At 44.2% G+C, this 13287-nt stretch overlaps 1 protein-coding gene across 3 annotated transcripts in view; it reads right to left on the bottom strand.

The window, feature by feature from the left end:
* Nucleotides 1-13287, bottom strand: part of SETBP1 (SET binding protein 1) — a 270016-nt gene that overhangs the window by 184967 nt on the left and 71762 nt on the right. The window lies entirely within an intron of this gene.

Here is a 13287-nt window from a genome sequence, read left to right on the forward strand (position 1 = left end):
TTCTTGAAGCTCTTTTTATACACTCCTGTATCCTCCTCCATCACTACTTACGCATGACTTCTGGCAGAGTTCCCAACATATAAACTCAATAAGAGCCATTTTGTCACGTTCACCTATACAAAATGCTCAGTTCAAGTAATTTTGAAATCAGTAGAGGATAATTACTGAGGTATTTATTAACATGAAGAATTCATTAGTGCAAAGAACTATAGAGCCATAGAGCATCTTGGCTGGAAGGGACCTTACAGATGATTCAGTTCCACCTCCTGACATGGGCAGGACTTTCCATTAGACCAAGATGTCCAAAAAAATTCCAGGAATGTAGCATTCACAACCTGAGAATCTGTCTTTCTCCATCTCCTCCTATCTATTTCAGCATTGATGACTGGGAACAATTCCCACAAACTGAAGCAAATCAAACAGGGGAAGCAAACAAGAAAAGAAACAACCTGGGACAGTTGAATCATAACACAATTTGTCTCAAGGAACTTTTCCTGTCCCTTAAAATAATTAAATTTCAAGGCACAGAAATCATTTCCACTGTAATTTTCCATCTTGGACCTTGGTGAACAAAGAATGGGGAGGCAATCAAAAGAATAAAAGAGCATGCTAAGCATACAAGTCTAAACAGCCACACGTGCATCCCAGAAAAAAAAAATAGAAGAAACCTCCTCAAAATAAACTATAAATACTAATACAAGGAAACAGAATTTTATAGGTCTAATTGCATAACTGTGGGCACATGCACAATTCCTATTTCTGAACAGAAAAAAAAAAATCTGCCAGGAAAGCACCTATCTTTACAGATATATATTGAATTGCCCAAGCTTTTCTGGATTGCCTGCTTATTAAGCAGTTCTATCAAGTACTCTTATGTTTTCATTCTGCCCAGCAGCTTCCTCTGTAACCCACAACAATGGTATAAAAATGTGGCAAGCACTGAAATATCCAAGTAAATATTTTACAGTGCATAGTCATGTGAAATAATTTGAATGATACTACTCTTACAAGAGAAGCCACATTGGATATCTGATAGCAGCAAGAGCCAACATGACATTATTACTAATAGTATCAATAATAGTAATGGGAGTATGAGTGGGATTGTTATGACTATTGTTATTATTATTAGTGTTAGATTCCTTTCCTATCATTAACAAGATCACTAAATCACAAGTTTATTTATGGATGCTGTCATTAGATACAGAATACCACAACACAATCCCAACAACCCCAGACAAAGAGGAATTGCAGATCTAGATTTAGGGGAATACTTTTCACCTTGGGCCCATCTCAGAAACTTCTGTGTCTAATGAGATGTCCTGGATCTATAATTGCAGGCTTCCCAGACCAGTAGCCAGGACTGGGATTGCTTTTCCCTGCAATGAGAGACTGCTGCTTCTGATGAAACCCATTTATGAGTTTGGCACCCTCCAGTGATGCCCACCAAGCAAGATGAACTTTTGGGAAAGCAAGAGTTGGTGTCCATCCAGGAAACGAAGCCTGAACCCTCAAAGCTGTTGACTCTGAAAATCTCTCCTTTCTTAAGGTGAGTGTCACCCAAAGCAGACAAACTTGTGCATCCAAGACCACACTGGGCATGGTTTCATGCTGAGAGGGACTGCAGGGCAGATTTCAGATTTACACCTCACACAGGATTTTTCCGTGGCACCTTTGCTTCAGAGAAACTGTTTCACTCCCAAGTGCATGCCAAGAAAAACATGGTCCAAGTCGTCTGGCCACTCTATTTGATCACCCACCTCCCTTTTTTAACTAATGGGCTAACACACAGCCTCTGCGGCTGACCAAAGGGCATTCAGCTTAGAAAACACTAATGCGTGAAAACGTCTGCAGGCTGACTACGTGAACAGCAATATACATTTTTAATTTGAATAATATGCAGTGTTTACCATAATTAGACAGCACATTAACATGATTAAACCAGCGCTGCAGATCAAAGTGGCAAGGCACCCGTCTCGAATCCGAAGCCTTTATTGCCGGGAGAGCTGTGTTGTGCTTGTCCATTGAGTGACTGCTTGCCCTGCCCTTTTGCAGTGTGAGTTTGAAGCTGTCATTGCAGGGGGGCAAAATTTTCCCTGACAAGCAAACAAATCCATTAACATGTTAACAGGTCTTGCATGGACGTGTGGGAAATATTAAGAATGCCAATGCAGCAGCATGGTTAGGAGGGTAGCGTTTATTCCAAGACAACAAAATCCTCAAGTTTTACTATGGGAGGCAATGTGTTTTTACCTGTCCTGAAAGGCTGGAAAGGAATTGATTTTCAACAGTAGTTAAAATAACAGAACTAGGAATCAGCAGAACTCACTGCTATTTTTATCTGCTGGTTGTTGATCTCTAACTTTAGCATCCATCAAATGGCCGCAATTATATTGCTATGTGTGATTGCTTTGTGTACGCCCTCCAAGTACTCCAAATCACAGTCTGCTCTCCTACTCGTTCCTGGGAGCTTTGCCATTGATTTTAATCAGGCCAGAACTTCACCCTTGTTTCAGCCAGCAGAAATCCTGGCAGCAGACTTTTTCTCTGAAGCAAGCCAAATGTGATGGAAAGTGGAAATGATGGCAAATGGGCACAAAGGCTGCCCACACATTTAAAAGTGGCACTGTCCAGTTGTGGAGCTTTTAAGGGTGTCTGCTGCTTTTATTTAATTCTCTGTGTGGCTTGGAATGTGAACATGGATTTCTTTAGAGAGATGTGTCTATAGACACAGAAAGGAAAAAGATAATGATCCAGCTTTAAGTAAAAGTAGACGGTGATTCATAAATCCTTTCAGTTCATACTTTCAGTTGCAATATTTTGTTTTTCCCATTACACCAGATAAGCACCCTTGCTTTTACACATGAAGGAATTTGGCAACAAAAGTTATTCCAAAATACAGCAGCTGCAGTGCATTAAGAGTGCTCTAACCATTAAAGGGCATCTGGAACATCTCAAAATTAGTATTGCATCAGGCCACAGGCCACAGAGATTTCAATACAATGGGCACACTTCAATTCATTCCAGCTTTAGCTGTGCTCCAGCACAACGTCTAGTGCTTAAGACTGGGGAAGCCCTTGCAAGCTGCACCAGTTTTGTGACTGTCAGGGAATGATTTCCAGCACGTAATCTTCAAAGCAAAGTGGAGTAACCCACAACACAGCAGCAAGATCCTATCTTAATTTTTACAAATGCTTTGCTTATGACATGAGTGCCTAAAGTCAATAAAATGTCCTTCTGAGCAAAGTGTGATAAAAACTTGCAGGGCATCTTACAGAGTGTGAGCTCCAAATGCCTGGAGCAAGCACAAGGTGGGACTGACAAAGAGAGTAGAAGTAGAAAGAGCATGATGACAGCTGTAGATATTGCTTCTCCCTGACATCTTGGTCCCATTCAGCCTCGTTTAACAGTGGGGTCATCTGAGGAGGTGGGGAGTTGAAGACAAAGAGAGGATGAGGTGATGGAGAACAGACAACACCAGCTCTTCCATCTTCTGCCATGGCCTGGGGCTAGGGGAGTCTGCGTGAATGGGTTTGGAAGAGGAAAGGAAAAATTATGTGTGTGTGTGCTGTCGGGCAAAATGGAGTGTGTAACTGTGAGGTTTACACTGTCATTGCAGTGGTGAAGTGTGTTGATGCAAGTTAGGAAATCTCTATGAGATAATCTCACCTAAGGGCTGGGTTTTGAAGCAAAAAGAAAAGAATGGGATATTCAGGACTGTCCTGCACTAATCCATACCCACTGCCAGGAAAGATAGGTGGTTCGCCACACTCTTCAGCAGTGAAATACAATAGTGAGCCCTTCAAATAATCTCACTCCTCACATATAGAAAAAAAAAGGCTTAGAAGGCCAGAAAAATCTCCAAAAGCATAGTGGTTTATTTCTGCCTTAAATCTTTTCTGTCATTCCTAGAAAACCAAACGTAACCCTTCCACTGGAATTCAAGGCGATACAAGACCTGAGCTCTGCTGGTCTCTTTTGAAGACTTTTGAAAAAAGGATGATAAGAGTAATATAAGAGACATAGGGAAAGAAACACAGATCACAAGATAAGCACAGTTTCAGCAAGGAAAGGACTCCAGGTAATATTTTCTTGTGTCTCAGGGCTTTTGACAAGAGGAACAAACAATTGCTAGTAAAAAAGTCCAAAATTTAATCTCTGTTTCTCTCAATTTCCAGCTTTAACTGATGTTTTCCTTGTTTCCAAGATGAAAATACTAAATTAATTCAGAAGTTATCTGTGTTCTTTCACAATATACTGTGCTGGGATATGCAAGTGTCAGTCCTGATGGGGCTTTATGCTTGCAAGGGCCAAACATTTCAGCAGGAGAAGAGGATTCTGGATACTCTATGTTCAACACAGTGGATGCTGTCAAATCCCCAGGGGACTGAATATGCACTGGAGGACCCAAAGGCTGCTCCCCATCATGGCACAGCGCTCACTCTCTCCTGGAAATGTGAGTACAGAGAAGCAGGGCTTCCCCAAGCCTGACTTCAGCGCTTGGAGGCAGAACAGGAACAGGAAGGGTGGATTTTTCCTTTGAACTGAATGGCGGATTTATTCCTCTGAACTGAATGGCTGCAACTCCACTTTCGGTGTTTCAAAGTGTGTCTCACTGCAGCTGACTGTGCAGATGTAAAAAAAAAAAAAAATTAAGACATGAAGTGGCTTAGTTTGTGAGGCTTAGCTGCTGGCCCAGCCCTGGTGGTGGAGCTGCAGTGATGCTCTGCTGTGCCCACACCATCTTTCATGGGTAAAGCTCCTCTCCATGGCACTGAACTCACATCAGCTGGTAGCAACACTGCTGCAGGAGACACACAGAGCCAGATGTGCCTCCTTACCCTTGCAAAAGCCTCTGTATTGAGGAGGGACTCTGCTGAAGGGATCAGCAGCACCCCTGGGACTTGGACCTGTCAGTCCCTGCTGCTGGAGCAGCACCAGCCTCGCAGAGATGACATCCCTGGCTGCTCATGGTCTCCCTACCCTCTGCTGAGATGCCATTGCATAACAACTGACTCAGACCAGCACCACCTTCACAGCCCAGGGTGGCTCGAGGTGCAATACAATATATATTCCGTGTTTGTCCCCCAGGCCTCGGAAGCATAGATCATTTTTAAAGTGGCTAAGGGTTGTGACCTATCTCCTGGGCTATAAATCTAAGAGGACAATGTACTCACTCTGCTTCCCTCCTCATGCTCTAGACAAAAAAAATTGTTGTTCCAAAAGCTGAACGGGAGGGGAGTGTGAAGTGTTACTCCCCAGGCTATCAAAAGCAGCTATCAAAAATGTACAATCTGCAATGATCAGAGCATTGAAAAGGGGCTCTAATAAGAGTTTACCAAATATAATAATAATAATAATAATAATAATAATAATAATAATAATAATAATAATAATAATAATAATAATAATAATAATAATAATAATAATAATAACAATAATAATAACATAATGACAATAACAATAATAATTCTTCTTTTTCTTCTTCTTCTTGTTGTTATTATTATTATTATTATTATTTACTACTATTATTATTATTATTATTGTTATTGTTATTGTTATTGTTATTATTGTTATTATTATTATTCTAGCCCTTTCTCACATAGCCTTGGTTTGCTGGGTTGCCTGTATTTTCAGTGAATTTGTAAGGACTAGAGATAAGAGAGAAAACAAAGCTACAGCATTCTAGATCTCTTACAGACTATAAAGGAGAAGGCAAATAGAGTCTGATAAATTAGATCAATCCCTGCCTTGTGTTGCTGTAGGGTTTCTTATGACCCCAAAGCCTTTAAATGGTTTCTCATAAAAAATACTGGTTCATGTAGGTCATTGCACACATGAGCAGATGATTCTCTCTAGCTCTGGCCTAAATGTTTTGTGCAGCCATAAACCACCTGGGACACCACACAGGTCCTGTCTGTGCACATTAGCTGGATTTAAATCTGCAGGATCAAACAGCAGTGAGGGAAAAGCGAACAATTCTTTTCTCCCAAAGAATCACAAATCTGGTGGTTTCCGACTATTAAACCCGCCTCACTTCAAAACTGTCACTTCCTATGATACAAGAGCCTTGGGCTTTCCCTCCCAGGAAGGAAAACACAGAAGATTGTCTGAACTCCTGGGCACTTTGGGCATTGCCTTCAGCATCCCCGTGGCTTGCCAGGTCTTCAGAGTTCTTTAACAGCGGCACTGCAGCCCTGTGATGCTCCTCTGTAAAGCCTGTCAGGATAAGCACACCCCTTGCAATACCAGTGCTCTCCCAGCTTAAAAATAGCAGCAAAGGGTTGGAGGCAGGGAGGGAAAAAAATTATTAAAATCCAATTTCCTAGAAAGGCTTCATCCTCATTCAAGCAAGAGAAGGAACAGGCTCCTTTCTAGTTTTTCCAGCCCCAAAGAAGCAAGACAAAATGTCAGAGATGATCTCTCCACGCTCCTTCCCCATGGAGTTAGCACAGGGACAGACTCTCCTGTTGAGTGCATAGATGTGGCACACATGGCTCATTTTTTTTAGTCCAGGCTGTGGAAGGGCTTTTGAGGAATGTTTGCTAGATATGCAGGTTTTGCCTTCAAAAACAAAACTTCAGGGAGGTGTGAGCTGAAAAGGGGTGATGCCATCAGAAATTCTAAACGGCACAAAAGTGCAATTGGATGGGAGAGAGGGTAGAACAGAGGGATTAAGGGTGGGAATAGAGGAAGGTCAGGGCAAAATATTCAAGGTAATATTCCTCGTAGTTTTTTAGCTGCTGGTGCCAGCCCCTTACCACACATAACACAACCCCACTGACTTGGGGGAGCCCAGCCAACAGGTTCCTACAGGAGATGTGCCCAACCCAGACTAAAACCACATTTCCCCTTGGAGCCAGATGCACAGCCCGGCTGGCCAGGGGCAGGATGCCCACGGGAGCCGTGGCGCCGGGTGAGACAGCCCAGGAGAGCTCCCTGACCCAAAGGGAGCATCTGCCAGCAGCAGCGTCCATCTGTCTGTCCGTCCAGCAGCACATTCTGTCCCGGCTGTCAGACACAGCCCCGTGTACGTTGCTGCCCGATCTATATTTAGCCCCTGATGTAACCAAAGTCAATAATATTCCATTAGGGCAGCTGCTCCCAGCTCCCGAATAGGCTTTCCTGCGGCGGCTCCACCTACGCGTGTCAAAAATCTGGACATATACAGCAACAAAACCTTCCCGTGTTTATATACACACTGCCACAGTTTTGAATAGAAAATATACGACTGTTAGCATAGCTTAACAGCCTGCTCTATAACAGTAGCAGGGCATTTTTTATTTTTCTTTTTTTTTACAAGAGGCATCGATTCTCCTTGTCCAGGGGGTGAGTTTAAAGGGCTTAAGCTTCCCTGCAAGTCAATATTGGCCTTTCCCTTTTTAGGGTATGTTTCTGCATTGGAGCATTCCTTATCTCTGCTGGCGGTGACGGGTTTGGTGAAGGGTTTTGTGGTGTTTTCTGGGAAGGAAGACGTGCTCGTGAAAAAGAAGAATCGCTTTCCAAATCCCACACTTAAGCCTGTAAGAAGTTTACATCTGGTGTTTTGTGTTACTTAAATAAGAACCTGGGCCAGGCAGTGCATGAATATTCCTGCGTGATTGCTTTTCCAAAGGAAAATTCCAATTTAAACATTTTGGGTTTCCTTTTACTTTTGCTGTGAAATGCTACAGGAAGAATTGCAATGCAAAGCACTGGAAAATTGCAATGCTCTTCCAAAGCCCAGAGAATTGCAGGAATTATTGGGGTTTACCATGATAAAGAAAAGTTAAAGATACAGACCTGAGATCATACATGGGAAGGGAGGAAAATCTCATATAGGCTCTGCAAAAGACCCACATACCCTTCTATGTGTATATAGTGAAAATGCATATTTTATATATATATATATATATATATATATATATATACACATATGGCTGTATGTATACAGTCAAAGTACATTAAAAAGTTAAAAAAAAAGGTTGAATAAAAGATATATTCAAAAAGTACAACTTCCTGACTGAAAGTTAGAACCACCAGTGTTCAAACCATTGGCCTCCACCATGTGTGCTAGAAGGGCACAGGCAACCTCTGTTGGCATTTCTGAGTAAATATAAATATTTCTTCCACTAGCAAGGCACATTTGGGAATACAAACTGATGACTTGAGAGTCTGCAGACATGTTGCCATTTAGATCAGTGGTTAAAGCCAAGCCAACCGTTTATTAAACAAAGTCTATTCCCAACAGATAGCTAATAGTTTTTAGGAAATGAACAAATGCTTCTTCATTTTTGAAAGCTAAAAGTTTAAATTAAACATTATAAAGGATGCAAATTAACCAGTATTTTTGTGCCTCCAGAGAGATTTGGGTGTAATGGAAAAGTTTCCTTAACCATGCAGTGCAGAATAAAAAAAAAATTAAAAATAAATGTCCAGTCACATGAGGACCTACAGTGAAGTGACACCTAAAAGAGCACTTGGAAATTCATATGTGCTCCCTGCAGCCATGCATGTCACCACAGGGCAGTGATGACTCAGGCTTCACTGTTTTTGAATGCCATCAATGAACTGTAGAAATGGTCCCATCTCTGCAGACCTAGATCTAAGCAGGGGCAGCAACTTTGGGAGCGACAATTGTACCAAAATCAACCACCACCTGATGGAAGGGTCACTTTTCAGAGTCACAGAATGGCTTCTTTTCAAACCCCTGGGCACAGAGACTCAGCTATAGAGAATTTGCTTTCTCTGTCGTCCCATGGAGAGCAGAGGCACTGATGAAAATGACAGAGAGAAGCCACCTGCCAAGACCTGGCTGTGAGTGTCCATACCTGGGGTCAGCTGTGTGCCACCCTCCCAGGAAACAGCATGGGATGGGATTTGTAACATCCTGCTACTCTCAAGAGCTGTGCTACTGCCCATGGGGTCAGACACAGAGGATGGGTCTGCACTGGTGATGTGGGGTGACCCCCAGATTACACACCTGAGAGCTCCGACAGTGGGGTGACACCAGAAATCCTTGGCATGAAACAGTAAGACATGAATTATCTCAGACAGATCAGCTAAAGAAAGAAAAACAAATCGCTTCGTACCTCTCAAAATTATTTCTCTAGAAATTCCTTAGCATGGACTAAACCCCTTGTGATGAGGGTGGTCTCTGAAGGAGGAAGTCAGCATTAAACTACGGGAAGTCTGTAATTTTTCAGGCAATCTTTTCACTTGGTTTGCAGAAAAAGATACTTGGAGATGTGTAAATTCTGGGAAATGCATTCCAGTGTACAATGGCATTGCTCACATTTAACAGGGAGAAAGAAAAATGTTTCCTAATCCTTTTAGAAATGTAAAATTTCCAGGTTTAAAAATTCAGGATCAAAGCAAGTGCTTCTGGTGATGCTTGCAGTGGAACAATAGACCAGAACAGAAGAGAAACTCTATTTTCTTTATTCAGGTAAGAACCTCATTAAAAATCAATAGGCCTAATTTATCCCTGATAACATTCTGTTGAAGTCTGTACATTTACCCTGGGGATTAATTTAGCCTAATGGGTCTTCATGCGCAAACAACACAGGCAAGGCTTGATTCTTGGAAGTTACAGCATAGAAAATGCTACTGCAGGACTTGATGCTATCACTGGAGAAGACACAGAAGGCTGAAGAGTCTAATAGGCTCAAAGCCCTTGAATGATGTCCAAATACAGCCTGTGGTGAATAAATGTTTTAGGGCCACTCATATATCAGCGTGAATCAACTTTTAATGGATGCTGCTAACCATAAAATGACAGAACTGAGATCAATTTATACATTTCAAAGGAAAAAAGAAATTAAAAAAAAAAAAACAAAAAAAGAGATGTGTGATCTTCCATCCCTTGTGGACATGGGCAAAAGTGAGTCATGCTGACCTGCCATGATCCTTGGAAGGAGATATTTCTCTCTAGACCTAGAAAATGAGCATTTGCCTTGCAAGGCTCTCCTCTAGTAAAAAAAAAAAAAAAGTCAACACTAAAGAGCCTGGTTTCACTGCGAATACGTGACAGTGAATTAGTGGCCCTCAGGTGTCGGTATACAGGCCAGCGAATTAAATTAAGCTCTTTGCTGCTGTTCTAATGTAGCAGAACTAATGCAGTCACGGCTCAGCACTGCAGCTCCTTGAATGTGGGCACTGCTGCTGCCACGGGGAGGGGAACCTGCTCTCCATCCCTGGGGAGGGCAGCTGGAGTCAGCCAGCAGCCCCAGGAGCTGTGACATAACGTCTGAAGGCACGGGCACAAGGGGCACCAGGCAGCAGAGGCAGCTCCAGTTCCAGCCCTAACACCATTAGAGAGGAAATCAGGTCCAGTGGCTTTTAAGAACGGTCTGAGGGAGCATCAGGCTGGGAGACTGAAAGGAAAAAAAAAAAATCCAACTCAAAATCCCAACAGGGCTGCAGTAACCCTTTCACTTCCTCAGGGAGAAAAAGGCATTGCTTGGAGAGTCTCAAAAAATCCTTATCCATATGGCTGCAGCTGCCTTGGTGGTGATCTAAGGAGGGTTTGTCTTGAGAACATTGGATGAACCCTTTAAAACTGCTGGTGACAGAAGGAAGGGAAGGGAAGGGAAGGGAAGGGAAGGGAAGGGAAGGGAAGGGAAGGGAAGGGAAGGGAAGGGAAGGGAAGGGAAGGGAAGGGAAGGGAAGGGAAGGGAAGGGAAGGGAAGGGAAGGGAAGGGAAGGGAAGGGAAGGGAAGGGAAGGGAAGGGAAGGGAAGGGAAGGGAAGGGAAGGGAAGGGAAGGGAAGGGAAGGGAAGGGAAGGGAAGGGAAGGGAGGGGAAGGGAAGGGAGGGGAAGGGAAGGGAGGGGAAGGGAAGGGAGGGGAAGGGAAGGGAGGGGAAGGGAAGGGAGGGGAAGGGAAGGGAGGGGAAGGGAAGGGAGGGGAAGGGAAGGGAAGGGAAGGGAAGGGAAGGGAAGGGAAGGGAAGGGAAGGGAAGGGAAGGGAAGGGAAGGGAAGGGAAGGGAAGGGAAGGGAAGGGAAGGGAAGGGAAGGGAAGGGAAGGGAAGGGAAGGGAAGGGAAGGGAAGGGAAGGGAAGGGAAGGGAAGGGAAGGGAAGGGAAGGGAAGGGAAGGGAAGGGAAGGGAAGGGAAGGGAAGGGAAGGGAAGGGAAGGGAAGGGAAGGGAAGGGAAGGGAAGGGAAGGGAAGGGAAGGGAAGGGAAGGGAAGGGAAGGGAAGGGAAGGGAAGGGAAGGGAAGGGAAGGGAAGGGAAGGGAAGGGAAGGGAAGGGAAGGGAAGGGAAGGGAAGGGAAGGGAAGGGAAGGGAAGGGAAGGGAAGGGAAGGGAAGGGAAGGGAAGGGAAGGGAAGGGAAGGGAAGGGAAGGGAAGGGAAGGGAAGGGAAGGGAAGGGAAGGGAAGGGAAGGGAAGGGAAGGGAAGGGAAGGGAAGGGAAGGGAAGGGAAGGGAAGGGAAGGGAAGGGAAGGGAAGGGAAGGGAAGGGAAGGGAAGGGAAGGGAAGGGAAGGGAAGGGAAGGGAAGGGAAGGGAAGGGAAGGGAAGGGAAGGGAAGGGAAGGGAAGGGAAGGGAAGTCTGCTTCTCAAGACTATATTCCCACGTATTTTGTGCTTCCCTGACTCTATCTTTCACTTTCCTGCTCCTGCCCCTCCCATCACCCTTGTTGCACAGTAGCAAGCTGGGCAAATATTAACTACGATAAGAAATGATTAATGAATTATCAATCGCAATCAAATTGCATAATGCAAAGAGCTGGACAGCAAGGAAAAATACTGGCTGCTGTGTTTATGTTATTATATTGGAGAGAAGGTGCAGGCAGACAGTAAGGTAAGAGGCTGCTACATCTGCTGCAGATACTGAAACTTAACTTATACTCTGGCTATGCCAGGTAACTCCATGGTAAGTTGAGCATAGCTACTCATGCAAAACCCTGTGTTTGATTTGCATGTAGCAGTCATTAAGACAGTGCATTAAAAAAATCCCATTTTTGCCTACGCAAATGAAGGGCAGAAGCGTGGATGGCAACTACTCGTGCACAGCTGGGCTGTAACAGCACGTGCCTGGAGAAGAGCAGGGCTCCTTGGGCAAGCTTCATCCCCCTTCATCAGCAGTATTCCCAGCTGGTTAATGAACAAACACTCTGAAAGCTCCTCATGAGGTAGTCAAGATATTTTCCCTGAGAATAGCCAAAGCCTCACAATATCAAGAGCTGCCCTAACAAGTTCCTCCAAGGGTAAACTGAAACTAAGAGGTGATAAGGTCGATATTTTCCAATGGTGTTGCTTAAAATATCCAGTAAAGTCAATAATAATGAAGACAACAACTAATTTGGATTACCGCATTGAGGTGTAACTACGTGACATGAAACTTTCATGTTTGAAAACACGGACCCTGAACCTTTTACTTGTGGTTCAATAGTGGTTAAGGAGCACACCTGTGCTGGTTTTAGGGCCTGACCACTAAAAACAAGTCATGGAAAAGGCTGGAAAAGCAGTGTGAGCACAAGAACTTGCCCATCTAACTCCCTGAGAGAGAGAGCTGTTCCCTGGAAAAGGGCTGGGTTCTGTGTCAAAGTTACTCAGAGAAGCATAGAAACTCCTCTGTGGTCCAGGTGCTCCCATCTGGCTCTGGAAAAGAGAAGTTTGCCACTTGTCCCTTCTCACTGCCTCTGGAAGCACAAGTGCCAGCAGCTCAGCGCTGACTTCTTTCACATTTGGACATGGATGACATTGAGTGGCGTATCTTTAACAGCTCTTGCTTTTCTAGTTAAGCATTAATGTTTAACGAGATCAGCCTGCAGTTGCTCGTTAGTGTGCAGTGCTCCAGCTAATTAATACATCACTGGGTGAGCCAGCCTGGGAGAGAGAGAGCAAGTGCATTCCTGAGGCATTTCTCAGTCTTTAGAAAAGAAGGGGAAAAAAACCAAAAAAAAAGGGAAAGTTTGGGCAAAGGGCTCTTCAGAGAGGAGGAATAAAAGGAATTGAGCCCTCCAAAAGCTTGTGCAGCAATGCTGAGCTGACGTTCTGTGAAGAGGGTGTCTCTCACCACGCCACCATGCTCTGATAAAAGATGAGTATGTAGCCCACAAGAAGCAGTGCCGGCAAGGCAGCTCGAGTGTCACAAAAACACATCAGCCCTGACAGCCACACACATTTTCCAAGCAAGGAGAAATAAACAAACCATCTTCTCGTCCCCCTGCATCCCTGCTAGCTTCTCTTGCCAGCTCACCTCCCGCAATGGGGGTCACAGGGAGATCAGGAAATTCTTGTCAGCACCTGGCTTGAGGCTGCTCCATTGCGCTTGGTAGGGCTGATGCCTGCTCAGCAGGCAGGGG

Source organism: Zonotrichia albicollis, chromosome Z (genome assembly GCF_047830755.1).
Source record: "Zonotrichia albicollis isolate bZonAlb1 chromosome Z, bZonAlb1.hap1, whole genome shotgun sequence".
Classification (NCBI taxonomy): Eukaryota; Metazoa; Chordata; class Aves; order Passeriformes; family Passerellidae; genus Zonotrichia; species Zonotrichia albicollis.